The 19911-nt window shown below is 38.2% G+C and overlaps 1 long non-coding RNA gene across 1 annotated transcript in view; it reads left to right on the plus strand.

Moving 5' to 3' along the window:
* Nucleotides 1-1388: 1388 nt before the first annotated feature.
* The window catches only part of LOC128789951 (uncharacterized), a 33559-nt gene continuing 15036 nt past the window's right edge, over nucleotides 1389-19911 (plus strand). The window contains exons 1-4 of the long non-coding RNA XR_008431587.1: nucleotides 1389-1939; nucleotides 6439-6520; nucleotides 7255-7374; nucleotides 10676-10712. This is a non-coding gene — a long non-coding RNA (uncharacterized LOC128789951). The remainder of the gene's footprint in view (nucleotides 1940-6438; nucleotides 6521-7254; nucleotides 7375-10675; nucleotides 10713-19911) is intronic.

The following is a 19911-nucleotide window of genomic DNA, read 5'->3' on the forward strand; positions in this document are numbered from 1 at the left end:
CTTAGATTCCTGAAATATTGTAAAATCATCTTTATGCCCAAGGAAATTAAGAGACTTTTGAAGCAGCTAAATTTATGAATATTTACAACTGTAGATATGACTAGCAAATGACATCAAGAACTTTTCATCATTCAGGCATTGTTTTGTATTAGTCTCCCATGTTGATCTAATCTTCTGATATCATAAAATGAGGAAAAAGGAACAGGTACTCCCCGGATGGGATATTTGGGAACACAATTTAACTGCTTGTTAGTTCACCTTACTCAGCCATGCTGTCTTTAATAATTAGTCATCTGCGTTACAAGTTAATTTTACAGCAAGAAAGAAGTGCAGTTGTTGTACCCTGATCACCAATGCTGGGACTCCTCTGTAGGCTGAATTAGAGCAATCCAGTTTATAAAGGCTTCTAGTTTTGACTATACAAGAATTCAGCAAAAATATTTCCGCTTAACTTTGGCTCATTTTAGTTTATCTTGCATAGCACCTCCTGTCTGACAGATAATGGCCCTCATCCATCAACTAAAATAGTTATGAATGAGAAATAGATATTATCCATACAGGAAATAAACATGGAAATAAAAAAGAGCAGGGTGAGTGGAGGGGTATTTTATTACATTCCCTAGTAATTAACTCAGAACTTTGGGATCCAAGTAGTTCTAGTCTGAACAACAGCACCAAGATCACAATTCATGTTGACACCTCAGACAAAAATTCCTGTCACAGAAGAAAATGCCCTTGAACATGCAAACTCCATAAAATAAAGCAATTTTGTGAGACTTAAAACCTCAATGGCAGCCACATAGAAATTTGTTTCTGTATATATATTTGTGTGTATATTAATGTCTCTGTGTACATATATCTATGTATGATATGTGTATGTATACAGGAGAGCAGGCAGACATATTCACAGAGAATTTTCTTCAACCTGTAAGCATTATGTTTCAACACCTTACTTAGCTACACTATTAATTCCGTATCTGCCATGGCATGACTGAATGGCAAACTTTGTTATGTGCTGCAAATCTCCACATACTTCTCCTGAACCTTTCTAACCTTTCTAACTTCCTACACTTGTGACAGTGTACCTTAAATAAAGAAAAGCTAAATTAAGTTTTCAGCTTCACGATGAAATAATTTTACAGAGAGGGTCCTCTTGCCCTGCCTGTGTCTGTGCGCTGCTTGAGGAACACCAAGAGACCCCGACACACCAAAGTGCGCCGCGAGCGTGGCCGAGCACACACCTGCGACCCCGGCACCGGGACTGCGAGCGACACCCGCGCCCCGAGCCCGGGGCACAACCACGGGCGGCAGCGGCGACCGCCCGCGCCCCGGCACGGATCGCCCTCCTCGCCCTGCCCCGCCGCCTCCCCGCGCCCGACTCGCCTCGTCGGTGTCCCGCAGAGGGATCTCGATGGAGCCCCGCGACATCTTGGCGACAGCGCTGCCGGAGCCGCCACTCGCCGGGCCGGGGCCGCTGCGCGCACTTCCCCTCACGGCAGCGCCCGACCCGGACGTGCTCGGGAATGGGGCGGAGCGGGCCGGGCCCGCCCCGGGGCGGTGTGAGGGCGGCACCTGCTCGTTCTGACGCCCGTCGCGCACCTAGCCCTGGGAATGGGGATAAACACCCCTGTGGAGCAGGGAAAGGCAGCTCTGGGTGTTTGTGCGTACGTGCAGCCGCTGCTAAACCGAGCAGGTTTAGCTGGGTAAAACTCCCTGGGCTTTGGGGCACGGCTCCCTCAGGCGGCGCCTCTCCTCACGGCGTCTCAGAAGCGTCAAACGATTCCCAAATAAACGCGTTAAAACGGGCGGATTTTCCCCATCTTCGTGGGAAACCAAAGTGTAAATCTAAGTTTATATTATCCGACTAGCTCAGCTGGTGTAATACTTTTGATGCGTATTTACAATTTTTCAGCCTCAGCCGGGCTTACATTGCAGTAAGGTGAGTGTGTTTAATGACAAATACGGACTGTGATAACATTGGGATCCGGTCTGTGTGAGGGACTCGGCCACACGGAGGTGCAAAGTAAAGAAGGAATTCCACAACTGGGCTCCTAAATTGTGTTTTTCTAATTGTGATGGCAGATACATTGCATATTTGGATCAAACACAGCAAGCACAGTAACCTATGACCCATCTTAGTCATTTTTACAGTTGTACCAAGGGGAAAAAAGGGTAGCAAGATTAAAAGATCCTCATACATATTTCTACAGAAATTACTTTAAAAACCCCCAACCCCTGATGTTATTTACACAGCCTGTTAAACCCTAGAGCTAACTTGATTTTTCCTATAGCTAATCGTCCACAGAATACAAAACTTTGAATTAATTGATAGTCACAACTATAAGGTATTAAATTAGTTAATTTTATTTTAAAAATAAATATGAATTACTATAATCCTGTATATTATAGTGGTAATGGCTACATGACTTCCAGTGTCACCTGTTTTGTGAAGCCACAGTAAGTAGCATTTTTTGATTACTTAACATTTTGAATGTGAACTGATTTTTCCTTATGTACTAATTATTCTCAACTTAGTTACCTGCTCCAATGCATTCTACCAAATATTTCTTCTACTCTTTGAGTAGATTTCTTCCATAAATACCTATTTTAGAGAAATGTGGCAGGAAAGCAGAGTGATGCTGAAATTTATGGGGGGGAGTGTGTATTTTTTGCACTAAAAACATGCCAGAAACAATGTTATGCAGAGCCAGATGCTAATTAATAAAGTTCCTAAGCCTTCTTTAGCGATTTTTTCAGAAATAAATTACTTTTTAGATATTTTAGTCAATGCTGAAGCTATTTCGATTGAAAAGGCAGCCTGTTCCTGAGGTATTTGTTCACCAGTGTCTGTAGAAAAAGTAGATTTCCTCATGGACAAAAAATTAGTTTTAATGAAAGATTTTATAGGGTCAGACCTTAAGAATATTAAGCCAAAGCTAAAGAGGAAAAACAATTCTTGCTCCCTGGTACAAACCTACTGCACACATTTTAAATAGTCTAACATTTTATTACTATACTATTGCCTTCTATATTGTTTAAAGCAGGAAAACTCATTTTCTTTCCATATACACTCATAAAAATAAGTCACTGTTGGCTATGTAGCATCTCTTTAATGTGTAAACTATTGCTCTAGTGAAAACAGCTGCTTTTTTTTCCACTTTATAAGTGCTTAGGGACATTTCAAGAAAAAAGGCTTGTTTTATCCTGCTGTCTTTTGTTTTTATTTCATTAGATTTTATTACTGGGGAAATTGAATTTACTACTTTAAAATTTGGATTGTTAAGAAGATCTTGTTAAACAAGAAAAACTTGTATAACAAAAGTAAGATACAGTGAATTGAACTTTCACTTGTGATATATGTTATATACAGTAAAAAAAAAAAACCTCTGGAAACTTCATTATCATATGGAATTATAAGCCTTTTTCAGGTATGAAAATGGAGTTTAACAAAGCTACTTTAATAACAGTATTAAAAAAAGACCTCTACCTACCTAACTACCTCTCTTTGCAAGCAAATACCATTTGTGCTTCAGGTACATGTCCTTAAATAAAGGAGGCCCAGTTAGCAACAGCTGGGTGTGGGCACACAGTTTGTGGGAATTGGGAGTGGGGCTGGGGCCGAGCCTCATCCCCAGTGGGTCCAGCTGTGAGCAGCAGGTGAGCAGCACTGACAGCAATGAGCCATGGAGTGCCCAGGGGCACTGAGCAACCACCAAAGGGAACAGGGGGCACACAGGTGCAGTGCATGAACATGAGGGGTAAAAAAGTTTGGGCTGAAGGACACAATGAGCAGATGCTTGCAGCCTTCTGAGGTGATGTTGCTCTGTGTGGGCAGACACCTGAAGCCTTCTGATGAGGTGTGGTGACACTCTGGATGGTCTGAAGCTTTCTGATAATGTATGGTGATACTCTGTGTATTGTGGCTGTCTCAACTGCAATGTATCCTGCAGCAGCTGGGTGGTTAGAGCAGGCTATTTTAGTAGCAAAATATCTTTACAGTTAACTTTTAGGATAAAAGCTTTAGGTAGGGTAGTGGTAGAATGTGCCTGGGGGAGCTCTCCAGGGCCATCAGAATTTATTAATCTTCTTTAGGCCCTGAAACAATGCATACATCTTGAAAAGGTAGTAAGCAAGTTTAGTAAAGTGCTGGGCACTTTACTAAAAGTTAAAAAGGTGCTGAAAATGGGTTTGCTGGGTAGAATTTTCTTTTTTTATTAGTTTAATATTGTGCTAGTCCCAGAGGTTGCTGTATTAACTGTGTATCTCAAATTTGTTACTTTAAGGAGCTAGGATTTTCTACCCTGACACAGTATGTACATCTTGAAAAGGTAGTAAGCAGGTTTAGTAAAGTGCTGGGCAGACTGGTTTAAAAAGTGCTGAAAATATGTTTAATGTGTATTTTTTTTTAATTAGTCTAATCTTTTGCTTGTTCCAGAGGCTGCTGTTTTAGCTGTGTAGTTCAAACTTGTTATTTTAAGGAGTTAGGTTTTTCTATCCTGCTGGTAAGGAATGCTGAAGTAGACCATATTAAATGGATTTTGAGCAATATTATGGGTGTTTTTTTCCTTCCAAACTATATGAGGTGTAACAAACCAGAGCTGTAAGAATGGATGGTCCATACTGGTTTATGTTAATGTTTCACTGGAAGGTGTCATGTTTTTGCAGACCAATAAATATTTTTTTGTAGCTGCTAAAGCTGCAGTATTTTATGCTGGGTAAAAGGATTAGTATCTTTAATTGCTGCTTTTTGTTCATGCTTCATCAAATGATTGTGTTTGCCTTATTTATCTGATAAACATAATTTTGTTCTACTGAGTTAGCTGGTCACCTAAATCTACGGAATTGTTAGTTCAGTTTTTGTTAGGCTTTGCACAAATAGCCATCCACCACCTCTGTGGTGCATTTAGGTATAAAAGTGTGGTTTAAAAAAATGAATCAGCAGTCCAGTCTTGGCTTTGCTGTACTTCATAGAGTTTCTCTTACAAAACTCGAGAGAGGCAGCTGTAGGATGCAGGACACTTTTGCTCTGTCCCCTGTGGGGCTAGTAGGAAATGAAGAGTGCCACACGAAGTTAGCAGTACAAGTGCAATTCTCCAAAGTTAATTTTTTTAATGCTTAAATCCTCCCCAGCTTTCTGAATCTAAAGCTGTCCATGTAAGTACAGTGTCATTATTGCCACCTTCTGGCAAGCACAGGGATGATTCCTATTCTCTCTGTTGTGGTTACAGAGAATTTGGATTCACCCTCTGGAGTTCGAGATTTTCCCTGCTTATCGCTTTGCATTTTCCTATTGGGTTCACCTTTTTGGCTTTGGCTTAGTGTTTTCCAATACGTTACTTTTTCCTAGGAAGATGTGGTTGATAAACACTGAGTTGTTCAATGATGAATTTTATTTGAATGATAAACAAAGAGTTACTGGGCAAAGGCCTATTATTCCCCTGCTCCTTTCTCTTCCCGGTGAAGGCTGTTTTTAGGGATTATGCATCAGCATTACAGGTTTAAAATGCATGTCAGCAATTAACAGGACAAGTGAGGATTACACAAAAGGCTGTAGAGTATCAAATGACATTGCAGTGCTGAAATGTAAAGAATGAAGGTATCACTGATTTTTGGTATAGAATGTTTGCTAGGAAAAATTGGTGTCTTTCAGACTTTCAATAGAGTTACACCTAGAGAGAGATTAATTTTTTATTAATCTACTTATGACGAACTTCAGGAATTTTGTGATTCTGTATCCTCTCTCTTTTAGAAATATTTAGTTTACAAAAGCTTGCAATTGTTCAGAGGAAAACTGAAAAGGAAAGAAGTTTGAGGTGGAGCCTGCATTGATTATATCTTGCCAAGACTTCCAAGAGGACTTCTGAGTTCTGATACCACATCCTTTTGAAATGAACAGTACATTTCTAACACATTAAATCATATTAATGTTTCAATGGAAATATTAGTAACAAACCCAAGAACAAGTGAGATCTAGCATCTCCATCATCCTCTAACCTTTTTGTTTAAATTAGTATACATGAAATGTTTGGAGTTTTTTTGACAGGTACTTGGCCCTAAAATGTTGGCATTTGATAATGACACTTGTTTATCATAAAATGCTTAGAATAAAATTCTTTCCCTATTTGATAGACTGTTACTTGTGTACTGAAAATTGAAGACTACAGAATAAAAATAGAAATCTATGTCTTCTGGTAGTATAATAGTACTTTGGAAAATGTTACAAAGTAGTGGAGGAACTTAATTGTGTTTAAAATGTATCCTCTTTGTGTTATATTGCTTTAAAAACAATTCTTTGCATTCTGAATTCTGTGCATGCTGTCTAAAACCCAAGTTTTTAACAGAAAGCTTAGGGAAGGGAAAACACATTACAGAAGCAAGGACTTGAGTGCAGAAGTCAGTTCCAAAAATAACAGGGAACACTTGTGCTGAAATTCTCAGGAAGGATGAAGCCTGAGAATCAGCCTGAAGATGAAGAAAGCTTCTGGGAATATGTCAACAAATCTTCCTCTGTTTCCTGGAGGTGAGTGCTTGTTCTAACATCCTTTTCATTAATGTGATTTATAATATAAACTCTATACTGACTTCTATATGTAGGAATTAAATAGAGAAAAACAACTGATTTTCATGTGTCTAACATCCAAAATCCTTTCTCTGATAATTTACTTTGCTTCTATGTCTCCTTTATTTTTTTCTCTTGCAGAACAATTTCTACTTTTGTTTAAACAAAGTAACAAGGTTCAAACGGATCAACATCCTTACTTTTTGTGGGCAGAGTCCTGTCCTGCCAGATGATCTTTGAATGATCTGTTCAGTTTTGCTTCTCCCCAATGTTTCATTAACATCTCTTGCTTTTCAGATAGAAGTAATTAGTTTTTCTTGGGCACACTAATAACTTTTGCTCCAAGGGAAAGGACAATAAATTTATGAGAGGGGAAAGTAATAATTCTATTTTTTTTCCCACTCAAGATGGAAACTATTATTCTACCGAATCCAATTACTACTTGTAAAGTAGGAACATTATCTGTAATTTATTTCATCCCAGGAAGATAACGTGCCCTTTTCAAACTTGGTTTTTATACCAATGATTCTATGTTATGTCTTAACACACATTTTGCTAATAATGCAAAACTATTCTTTATCATCTTACATTGGGAATGAAAACAATCAGATTACTTTAAAGCTCCAGTGTAATAGCATGTTGTGTATCTAGTTATTAATTAATTTGAGATATGTCTGTTCTGTGCTTCTCCCTAGCACTTGATGTGTTTGTATGCACATTCTTCTTGGAAGGCCGGGGACATTTTGTTTGGTGATTGAGAAGTGATGTGGATGGACGCCATGCTTGAAGCCTGTTTTCATAGCTCCTATCAACACGTAAGTTTACAATGAACTTGATCCATGCAAGTAGAGCCATTTATTCTGGACCAAGCAGAAGGCTGGCTGTCTTCTTGAATTAAGGCCTCGGGTTGGAAGAGAACCAGTAAATGTTATCAGCTAGAAGCAAAAGTTATTTTAAGATGCAAGGAGGTACTCTGAGGAATGGTTCACTAAATCATTTGGGACCTATTTTCCATGTATTGCGCTGCGTCGATGTTCTTGCTCAACTTCTAAAGTCACATGGCAAGGGGATAATGGTGGTGTGGGAGCAGCAAGAAGTATTAATTTAATAGTAATTTAACTGAGTACCTGTGAAAGGCAACTTCCCAGAAGCAGATAACTGCACTTAGAGAGAAAAAGATGTACAGTTGTAAGTTTTCAGGGATTCCTTCTCACAGCATCTTTTAGAATTGGTGTTCCCTGGTAAGCCAGGGTGGTTATACTGGGAGATATTGGATTTAGTATTTCCAGCCTTTGTTGTTGATGGAATCTAGGCACATCAGTAGCAAGCTACTACACTAGAAATGCTGTATGGTGAACTGCCTGGAAATTTTGGGGTTTGCACTTAATAGAACAGTATCTACCGTCCTCAAAATTAGTAAGATGAAATAGCATAAGGAATTAAAGTGTTATCTCAGTAAGTTGCATGTGGATGTTCTGGAGTTCTGAGCTACTTTCATTTGCCAGACCAGTCAGGTACTGTTGGTGCCTTGCAGTCCTTGCTGCTGGAGTTGCCACACATGCTGCAATATGTTTATAAATAAAACCATTTCTAGCTGCAAGCTCAGCCTGCAATGGAAAGTTGAGTTGTGTTTCTTCTGGCTTGCACGTTACCACTAGGAGAGCTACTGCTGGCACTCAGTCAAGAATTCTGTTGATTCAGAAGCCAGTAAAGAAACTGTCAGGACTGTGTTGCCTCTGCAAGTATGACTAAATGTTTATTTATATCAGTCAAGTGACTACATGAATACAGATCAGACCATTCAAATGAAGGAAGGTGTAGCTGTCACAAGTGACTCCTTGTTATCTCACTGGGCTCTCATTTGAACCTCAGCAGATAATTTTAGAATTTCAGGATGCATGTATGGTAATTTATAATGTGCTGGAAACACAAAACTTATTAGAGAAACACCTTTAACTAGTTAATAACTAATTATGGTTTAGGCTTAATTCCGTGTGTTAATCAAATATAACACAAGCAACAAACCACATTCTCATGGTTTTACTCAGATGTGCTTCTAATATTGAGTCATTGTTTTAACAGTACCAAGGGTCATTATGTTTTCTAATATAATGTTAAAAAAACAGGTTTCTTTCTTAATTTAGCTGTACCTAAGGAACACAATGCTGATAATAATCTGTCTGAAACCGTAGTGATGGAAATCTTTCAGCCCTTGTGATGATCAGTTTCATTGCTTAACTTTGTTGTTGGATTTTTTCAGAAAGTTTAGCCTGAATTTCCCTTGCTGTTCTATCCCATTCAGCAGTACACAGAAAAAGATGGGGGTTTACCTTTCTTTAGTGTAATTTTTATTTTCCATGGGCATGTAAACAGATCACTTCTATGTAAACAGATGTTTATGAAAGACATTTAAACTCTATGAAGTATACCTAAAATCCTTTGAATTCATGTATGTGTGAATGGCCATCTCACTTCTGCAAATATTTCTTTTACTATCTTACCTCTATTATGAAAATACTTGTGTAACTTGCCCTCAGAATGGTTCAGTCATGGTTATTACTGATAGGCTATTATTCCTGATTAACTAGGGAATACAGCTGGTTTAGTAGGAACTCTTACTGGCCATTGAGACTGTAGGAATGCAAAAAAAAAAAAAAGTTTAGAAATTATATATTTAAAATAAGAGCAAGCACTTAAAAACTTGGAAATTAGTGTAAAATTGAAAAAAAAAGAATAATTTTGCCTAGAAATTAAATTTAAGTAGACTGAACATTTTGAAGGGAGAACTTTGACTTTCTTTTGCAAACCTTTATAGCAGTTTTAATAAAATTTAATTCTCACACAACTGAGAAACTTCTAAAACAGCCAGTCATAATCCTGACAAGTGTTTGGAGAAGCTGTTGTGTGTTGTAATGTTTGTTTTGAACATACATCCATTTAAATTGTCTTAAAACCAGTTTTGATGTTGCCTTCCTAAGTAGACTTAGCCAAGGGTAAAGACAATAATTTACACTAAAATCCTTTCTTTACTAGAGGTTATAATAAGTTTTTTTTGTCTAACATTTGCACAGTTTTGTATATGTAAAACTACAGCTCAGGCAGGTGAAGATGAATGGTTGCTAATTCCGATATTCATGTAATTTTTTATCTTCTCTTTCAAGTTACCTTCATGCATGTGCTGTTGTCGTATCAAGGAAGGCTGATAGTTATTTTTGGAGGTTTTTGTGTGTTCTGGGTAGGATTGTTCTGTAGCTCTGAAGGCTGCTGTTAACTATCCTAAATTTTAATGGCAGAGGGTGAAGAGACTGCTTTGACTTTAAATACCCAAACAGTTTTTCCAAACTGACCTGGTAAGGGTGTTGATCACTTACATTCTCTGCCCTGTGCTGACTGAATATGAAGCAAGAACATTCTGCAATTTTCCTTCCTTCATTTGCAGGACAAGTGTTAACACATTCCCATAACATACCCTCGCAATTTTTCCATGCAAATAACCAAGCAGAAAAACATCAGCAGAGGGCACTATTGAGTTATAAATAGAATAATAAAACATTAAAAAAAAAAAGTGTTGCCATTTGTTTTCAGTTTCCATTCATAGACTCACAGCACAGTTTACAATGAAAGGGGCTCTGGGGGTCATTGGGTCAGTCCCTGCCTCAGAGAGCCAAATTTGAAGTTAGATACAATTAATGTGGCCATGGTACTGTTTCTACATTGTTGGATCATCTGTAACAAGCTCCAATCAGATTCAGTTTGTCTCCAAACCACATTTATAGCCATTTGTGAGGCTGGATGCAGAGCATGCCCAGAGCTGCAACATAGTTATTTTGTATGAGTAAGACCAGAAAAAAAACTATTTCTGTCTCCAAAGTCAGTAAATAGGTTTTTGAATGGTTGATCCTAAACTTTAATAAAAATAGGCAATAATTTAAAAAAATCAGTTCTACAAATATTTTGTCTGTTACTTCTGTAAGGCAAGATTGATCAGCATGGCAATTTCAATATAGGTGCTGTTGAAGCAGAGTATTGTTGATTTATGGGGTTTTTTTTTAAGTATGGTTTTATAGTATTTCTTAATCAATAGTATGATTTTATTTCTTTCCAACCACTTTACAGGAGAGCTGAGGTACATAGCAATAGGAAGAATTTACAAGTGAGTATCACTCTCATGTTTTAAAGCCTTTTTTTCCAAAGTTGTTGTATTGAATGTGTGGACAGATTTATAGAAAGCAGAGGCTTCTCCAAATCAGTGGGTTTTACTGAGGAAATTTTTTCTTGTTTTAATATATCCTAGCCTGTCATCATTACTTGAATTAATTCCAGTTCCTTTTTTCAATCTAGTTGCTTATATTAACTGAAATTTTATTGGCTAAAATGGTAAACTGTTGAATTGGGTAGGATACAGCATTTTCCTTTAGCTTATCCAATTCTGCAATGATGTTCAAGAGCATATTTGTAACAAAATTGCAGAATTCCAACCTGTGGAACAAATGTCTACTGTAAAATACCAATCACAGTGCTACTTTAGGGAGTTTACTGACTCTTATGTCACATTAAAGAACTTCAGATATTTACTGAAACCCCTGGGATGCACTAATAATTTGTTAATTGCCTTAAAGCAAGTGTTTCACTACTGTCTTCAGTCTGGGAAGCAGTGTTCTTACATCTTTGTCTAGTTTCCACCTTTTTTTTTGACAAACTGTTAGCTACAATATCTATTCAGACAAAATATTTGTGATTTTACATATTAAATAAGGCTGTTGGAAAGGGTAACATCTGTTTTTTAAAATTCTCTTTTCACTCCTAGAAAAGTGACTATTTTAGGTATTGTTAGAGTAACACAAATGTTTGCCTACCCCTATGGATTTCAAACTAGAACAACTCCTAAAGAGATTTTTGGCCTCTTAAAAGCACTTTCCCCGCCATTTAATCAACTATATTTGAATTAGCTGTTCAGCTAAAATTTTAGCTCCTCTCAGATGCTGAGCTATCCCTTAAACACAAGCAGTGGGGTTAGTGAAATGTCAGTTTAGATTGCTGGCAGCTCTGCAAACAAATTAATTGTAACAGGCAAATGGCCTCCTGAGCCACAGGCAGCTGGGAGTGTTGCTGTGTGCTTGTCCTTGCAGGATGCAATTCCAGCTGGTGTGGAATTCTGTGGAGGTTGGAAAGGGCTGCAGGGAGCTGAGGGGGGACTGCTCTGTTATCAGCACCAGCAGAAGCAGGGTATGGTGAGTGTTTGTGTTGTGGTCAGAACTTGGGCAGGATTTACGTGCTCTGCGGTGTTCCTGGAGCAGCAGCAGCCGGATCTTTCAGCCACTGGTAAAGTGTCTCCTGGGTGTCACAGTTGGAGGAAGGTCCAGTTAAGCAAGCAGGGTATGTTGATCACTGATAAGTAGTTTTTGTCTTTGATGAATGGGGATGTTTGCCATGTAGGAATAATATAATTTCAGAAAATATACTCCCCAACTAAAATGGTATTTAAAAAAAATGAAACATTTTAAAAAACTCTGCAATAGTCCTAGTTTCAAAATGCTGAAAATCTTTGTTTTTCAGTTAGGTGACATCAGCAAAGCTTTTATTGTTTTTCTATTTTATTTCAAAAATAAAAATTGCTATTAAACATGCAGCTAAGTAATATGAGTTGTCAAAGAAATGTAGGCATGAACATCTGTGGAGGTAATGTGGCATTTTAGTGTGTTGGAAGATGGTGGCATGGAGATGAGAAAGTTCTTGTGTAGTGAGTTTTGAATGATGTGGAAGACTTGGGGCACAGAATTAGCACAGGACAACTGCTAATGACAACACTATCTTTTCTGAATGCTGACCCAAACTGAAGAATGGCTGGGCTTTAAACAACAAAAAAACTCACAGTTGGCAGTCCCAGAAGTGACAATGTGGGAAGTGCCCCTGCCTTAAACTTTTGTATCTCCTGCAGAAAATGTAGCTCAAAAGCTATACAGGGAAGAATGATGAGGAATGACCAAACCTTAACAATGGGAGACGTTTACTCTTGACTCCCAAGGTACAGTGGTGACCACCACTGTAAACAACAGCACATTTAGCATTCCTGCTGGCAGTGCTTCTTGCAGTGAGTGTTTGGAGTGTTCTTGGTAAAAAGGAGTTCAAAGTCACACATTGGATCATCTAGTTACTGAAAGGAGTTGAGATACATGAAATTATATGGGAATAAGCTGAGTTACACCTGGCAGACTGCAAAAGGCACAGGTTCCTAGTGCTTTCAGGCAGGTACTACATCTACAGAGCAGTAAGTAATGGTTTTAGCTGTGACTTTGTGACATCAATGTTACCCTGACTGATTAAAATCAAGCACACAGCACTAGAGATCCTTCATGTAACTTCCTGTGTTGTGTTTTGGTGCTCCTCTTCCTCCCCCCCTCACCACAAATGCGAGCACATTGCCCTCAAATGGCTGCCAAGCAGTTTTGGACTCGCATAATGAGATTCTATTGTGCATACTCCTAAAAAAAAGGCAGAAATTGCACATCCTTGTGTAATTTTACATGACAAGTTTTACTTTGCCTTTGTAGCAAATTAGAATGAGAGTTTTGTGATTTTCTTTTGTTACCTTAATACTGTGAAGTTGGAATTCTTTGCTGACTTTTGCTATCAGGATGACCAATTACTCTCTTGCTGAGTTTATATTCTGTTGCTATTCTAATGGGATGAGTGAAGAGACGAGGATATTGTTTATTTTTACTTTCCTCTGTAGGCCTTTGGTTTGTGACACTTCTGTGTGAAATTATCCGTATGTTTCCTTAGGAGTTTTCAAGGAAGACTTAAGTTCACTATTGCACAAGAAAGGATAATATCCAAGGTGCTGCTCTTGTTTTGGCAACTTGAATTTAGTTCCAAAAATTCTGTTTGAAATAAAATCAGTGGGATTTATGTCGAGGTTGTTTAAATACTTCCTACGCTGTGGAACAAGTTAGAATGAATTTAAAATCTTTCATTTCCCCAAATTTATTCTGAACCTCTAAAGAAAATAGTGATGGAAGGGAATTTCTTATAAACACTTGTAAGGGCACTTACAATGTTTCTTGAATTCCTGGAAGTAAAAGCAACTGTGTGTAGTGCATCTTCCCAAATCTATGCAGCTAATTATCTACAATAAACTTTCTAAAAGCAAACAGATAAGATCAGTATATCTCATAAGAGGAGCTTTACAAGGATGCTTCACCTCTGATCTGGAAACAAAATTGATAGGAATTTCCCATTTCTTTTGGAAAGACTGGCAGTGGTTATAGTGAATTATCTATCAGTTCTTTTATTAGGGATATGTGGACAGAGCAACTCTATAAAGGAAGGAAACAAGACTTTTACTTTTATTTCAATTATTTCAATAATTCAACTATTTTAAAGACATAATAAATTACTTTTGGCTATATTTTCAAAAGAAAAGCCAGTGGCATCCTGGCCTGGACCAGCAATGGTGTGGCCAGCAGGACCAGGGCAGGGATTGTCCCCTGTGCTGGGTACTGGTAAGGCCACACCTCAAGTGCTGTGTCCAGTTCTGGGCCCTCCACTGAAAGAAAGATATTGAGGGGCAACAGAGTTGGGGAAGGGTCTGGAGAGTCCTGTGAGGAGTGGCTGAGGGAGCTGGGGGTGTTTAGCCTGGAGAAAAGGAGGCTCAGGGGAGACTCTCTACAGTGATCTGAAAGGAGGGTGTAATCAGGTAGATGTCAGTCTCTTCTCCCAGACAACCAGCGACAGGACAAGAGAGAAAATGCCCACAAACTGTACCAGGAAAGGTTGATGTTAGACATCTGGAAAAAATGTCTTCACAGAAGGGGTTGTTAAACAATGGAATGGGCTTCTTGGAGAGGTGGTGGAGTCACCATCCCTGGAAGTGTTCAAGAAAAGACTGGATGTGTCACTTAGTGCTCTGGTCTAGTTGACTCGGTGATGATCAGTAAAAGGTTGGACCTGATAATCTTGGGGGTCTTTTCCTGCCTTATTAGTTCTATGATTCTGTGCTCCATACAGTATGTGCTCTGTAAAACACTATTTGTAATGAAAAGGGACAATGTTCTGGAGGCAGGATTAGGAATACAAGATGCTTTACAGTCTGAGTGAGAAAAGGGCTTACATGGGAGTTAAATGCTATGGACTGTAGGGCAGCCCCAAAAAATAGCAACTTATTGCAGCCCCTAAAAATTTAAATGCAGTCATGAGCTCAGCTGGATGGACAATAAGCAGCAGTGTCAATATTGTCCTGCTATGGCTGCAAAAATAGTGAGATTATTACCATAGACACAAGCTTTCGTCAATGTTGTAGAATTCTTGCATACAATGTTATATGCAGTGTTGCAAGAAAACTTTCATTTGAAAAATGCAAACCCACTACTGAGCAGATGGGGGTAAACCACCTGGAAACCGATGAAACTCTATGCTGATTGTTTAGATGTCGCACCTTCTTGTTACGCTTATGAACTGCTTGGTGGTTTGTTAAATCCATTTCCAAATGCAAGACTTCTTACATGAGGGTGGCTTTGAGCCAAGGCCTGTGCTGGAGGCTAGGAAGTGATAGGCAGCTGTTTCTCCAAGAAGCTGGAGCCAGCAGTGTGGAATAGGCAGTGTGGTGGCATCTCTTGGAGTGTGTGTGGACCATGGTTAGCCCCTCAGCAGGGGGTCTGGGGAATGAGGCTGACTGTGGCTGAAGAAATGCAGCTTCTTAAAATGAGTTTGTGTCCAAGATGCAGAAGGGTTGGACAAAAGGGACAGCAAATCCATAACAGGCTGGGAGGGGGAGTCTGGTTTGCTGTGTGCAGGCAAAACACAGGAAATCCTACCTCACATATGTGAGTGATGGAGGTGGTGAGGAAAACTCCAGGGAGGTGGTGGAGCCAGTTTTGTTGTTGATCTGAAATTGGCTCCCTTTAATGTTTTATAGTGGTCAGATCTGTTTGGGAAGCTGAAAGCTTGAGTTTTAGAATCTCAGGGCTAGAAATTGAACTCCTTTCTAAAATGGGATCTGCCATACGTTCTTGTAAACTTCATGTTTGCATGAAATTAATTGAAAGCATATGTTATATATATATGCTTGTCTCAGGCTGTCTTGCCCCATGTTACATCTTAAAAATCAGTGGAAATATGTTTGGGAGCTGTCTGGCTTTGATTTTTGGGTTTTGCAGGGTTTTGTTTTCCTTGGCCTCCTATTGAATGTGCAGAAAGAGCTGATATGTTGAAGGTTTGCTTTAGAGCTGTTATGATCTGGGAAGTTATGTACTGTTGTAGATGACAGCGAAAAGGATTTTCAAGGTGTTTACAGATAAATGAAATTGTTTTCAAACATATTGAGGTGTGACTTGCAAGATCACAAAGTTCTGACAGCACACACAGACAAAAAAAGGGCAATGTTTCCATGAAAGTTAAGGGCAGGCCATCTTCACAAAAAGAAGCTTACTGCAATTATAGACTTAGTAGACTGAAATGTATGAAAAAAAGAAGGCATTCTGAGACCAAGAGAAATGCTGGCATGCTTGAGGGCTCATCTGTGTCCCTGTAACTTATCATTTGGTGTAATAAAATATCTCCTGTATAGGGAATTCAGTGCAAGTCCAAAATACCAGCAGGTCTAGTAAAGCTGACTGTGTTCTCTGTAAGGAAAAACATCTAGAACTCTCATTAATCATAGAATGGTTTGAGTTGAAAGGGACCTTAAAGATCATGTAGTTCCAATCCTCAAGAATATTTGTCAGACAAGGATTTTTAGATGATGAGAACGCTCCAATACCTGGCAGCACAGATAGAACAATGTGTGCAGGCAGTTGCTGTGGGTGAAGCAACAGATGCTCAGAGAAGAAGCTAATTATGATAATAGCACTTAAATATAATGAAGTGAAACACGCAGAGAAGTAGAACAGCTGAGAAGTTCTGAGGATTTCTGAGTACCACAAGGCACATGAAAGACATCAGTTTATCTATTTAGAAATACAATAAAACTAAAGTCCAATTTTTTGCCTTTTTTTTTTAAAGACAATTTTTAAAGCTTCCATGTGGAATCTACTGGTTTAGCATTAAAACTAAGTTTTAGTGAACTAAGCATTTGTAAATGCAGCCTATTATAATGGGACAAGTACCTCTTAATGATTTCTTGCTTAGCTCTTTCCGTGCCACTGCTGCCTCTTGTCCTCCCACCCCATGCAGACTTCCTGGCACTGCCACTTAGCAGGGCACTAAAAGAATGAGCCAAAAGAGCTTTGCCTTGGCACGCTTCCGTTGGCTGCATTTGGGTTTCCGTGATGAAACCCAGAGAGGAAACGGAACCCAAGAGCTCAACAGTCTGGCAAGAGTGCTGCAAAGCATCAGATGTGTAAGGCATCCTACCACCCTACTACCCTCAAGTTTTCCTGAGACAGTTTTTTTCCAGACAAGTTGGGAGGGGTGGAGTGGAGCATGTTGTGTGGTTGGATTTCTCGGTTTGATTTTTTTAAAAAAGAAAACTCTGTGTTTGAGCTGCAAAATCTTTAGCAAGTTCAGACTTGAGCTCTTGTAACTGATAATAAAGCAGCAGTGTGAGGATTTGTCCATGTATCAAACCAGTAAAGAAAGGCAGCAATTAGAATTAATTAGGTTTTTTAAAATTAGAATTAATAGGATTTTTGAAAACCGGTACTGTTAGTTTATAACAGAGAAGGTTCGTTGCTTTGTTTTGTCCTTTTTGGTTTGAGGTTTTGTTATTGCATAAGTATTTTTGTTCATTTTGTTTCCCCAGGAGGTAATTATAGCTGTGTTTCCTTGCTGTTTAACAGGCTAATATTTCTCCTGGTCATAATTAACATGGGTGATTTTTTATGGCAATACACTCATGTTACAGCAAGTGTAACAAAAGTCCATAGTGATGACAATGGTATTTGGGACAGCTTATCTGTAGCTGATAAACCACACTTTTACAGGTATGTTTTAGTTATCCTCTCACAGACTCATTGACATGACATATATGTGCTTCTGTTTCTCTAAAGGAAGCTGTTTGATAGATAAAAACCATCCTAAACAGCAAAGGGAGAAACTTAATCCACTGTTTAACTACACTTTTTTTGTTTTTTAATGAAGAGAAAATGAGTCATAAATAAGGCAGAGGGAGAAAGAGATAAATAAAAGCTGCTCACAATAGCTGATAATTACAAAAAATACAGTGCTGATCTGGGGATCTAGCTGTTGAGAATAATACATTTAATGGCAACATTCCTTGCTAAATTCATCAGAATGAGTGTCAAAATATTTAATTGAGAATGCAGGCATTCCTTCTTGAAAAATGTATCTTGAAAGACCACCTTCTCACTGTGGCCTGTGCATAAAGCTGTGAACAGGACAGCAATGTTCATGTCCTCAGTCCCTTGAGACTGTCCAGCTCTCTCTAAACTGAATGGCAAAGTTCTTGCTGGCATCACTGAAGTGGAGGGGGGCCTCAGATATGTGCATTTTCCCTGTGAATGTGGGTGACACTTTCTTTTTTCCTGTAAAGTCTGAGCAGTCTTACCTGCATCCAAAAATGTCAGTTGTGACATTTGAGTACCATTATATTTTTCTTCCTGTCCCCCCTTTTCTGCCTCACCTGCAAGGGGCCTACATCCAGTCAGGATGCATGTGTCTTTCTCTGTTCCTGGCATAAATTTATACTGGTTTCAATTAAATGTAGGATTGCCACCATAAAGTGTAAGCACATATAAGATTTGAACTTTCCTACACATAAATTTATTACTTTTACCTTAATTTTATAGAATTTGTATGTTAGTGTTTAGTAGTGAAAACTGGTTATTTACTTTCAAAGGGCAGTGTCAAAAGGGAAAAAATTAAGATACACTTGCTCTTTCTTGTTTTGGCACATAAAGTAATCATTACAATGGTTTTGGTGGAAAATTGTTAGGGCAGCTGTACATAAATGATGAATTACATGGACTGGATTTTAATGGAAATGGCTTTTTGTTCTCAGCTTTGCTTCTATTTAATGTGAAGGGAAGCAATGCAAGCTTGTTATTCAGTCATTTGCAGGAAAAAATAGAAGTTTGTTGTTACTGGGATTTTTATAAACAAATCCAAACAACTTCAATAAATAATGGAAGGAGAAGGAGGAACAGGCAGAGTGCTAACTTCTGATCATATTTACCCATCTGTGCTCTGTGACAGTGTTCCTTATTTAATTAACAGTAGTGCACAAAGATCATAACATTGTTGTTTCTGACACTGTAAAATCAATAGTTTTCCTGTTCTGAAGAGCTGGCAGTCTAAAAATGCTCCCTCTTGATATATTTAGTCAGTAAGAATAATTTGAGAGAAATTGACCTAAATAATATTACCAAAGAGATAGGGTTGCCACGTAAAGCTGGTTTAAATCTTTAAAAGAATGGAGATGCATTGTCAAAGGGTGACAGATATTTGCTTCACTCTCCAGAAAGCTCTTTATGCATGACTTGGTGTACAAATACTTATAGACTAAGGACTTCAACAGTGCTTGAGTAAGTCTAATCAAGTACAGTATAATAAACAGGTTACTGGAAAAAACCCTGTAAGGTAGCAAAGGTCTCATTTGAGATGTACAATAAACAGTTTTATATTTTAGGGAGAAGGAAGATATTTTAATAAAACACTTTTAATGAAAATAAATATTGTTAAATGATACTATTCTATTTATACAACAAAAAAGATCTCAAAATACAGCCCATGCTCTTGAAAAAAAAATAAAATTTAACAAAGGATTTGTCAGAACAATGTAAAAGAAAAGCAGAAAATCCAGCTATTACTGAGACTGTGATGAATTAGAATAATTTTCTGCCATCTTCCCAGGCAGTGTGAACTTTAGTTTTCAAAATAAATCAAAATCCAAACTGAAGTGTCATATGTATTTCATACCAGGTAAAAACATTTAGGAGAGCTATTCAAAGCAGTAAAAGGAAAACTGTAGACTTGGCTGCAAAGGCTTCAAGCAGCCCAGTTGTAACTTTCTGATAGCAAGAACTTTGCCTTCCACAATGCCTGCTAAAGGTTAAATTCCTTTCCATGATGGAGAGCAGATATGTAGAAGGTAGAAACAAGATAGAAATAAGTCTTCCACATCAACATTACCAGATAAATATATAAATATATAGGACTTTAGGTATAGTAGATTAGAATGATGCATCCAGTAAAAAAAGAGGTCTTGTTTACCTCATTGAAGCATATGTTAGGAAGCAAAAAAAAAAAAAAAAAAAGAATAAATTTAGAAATTACTGAAATGTGCTGAAATGTTTTGAGTAGAGCACTTGTGAAATTTAAATAATTTGAAACTTGTGTAAAGACTTCTATGTAAAACAAGTAGAGGAGAAGATTCTTTGAACTGGAATACTTCTGTT

Source organism: Vidua chalybeata, chromosome 6, assembly GCF_026979565.1.
Source record: "Vidua chalybeata isolate OUT-0048 chromosome 6, bVidCha1 merged haplotype, whole genome shotgun sequence".
Taxonomy (NCBI): Eukaryota; Metazoa; Chordata; class Aves; order Passeriformes; family Viduidae; genus Vidua; species Vidua chalybeata.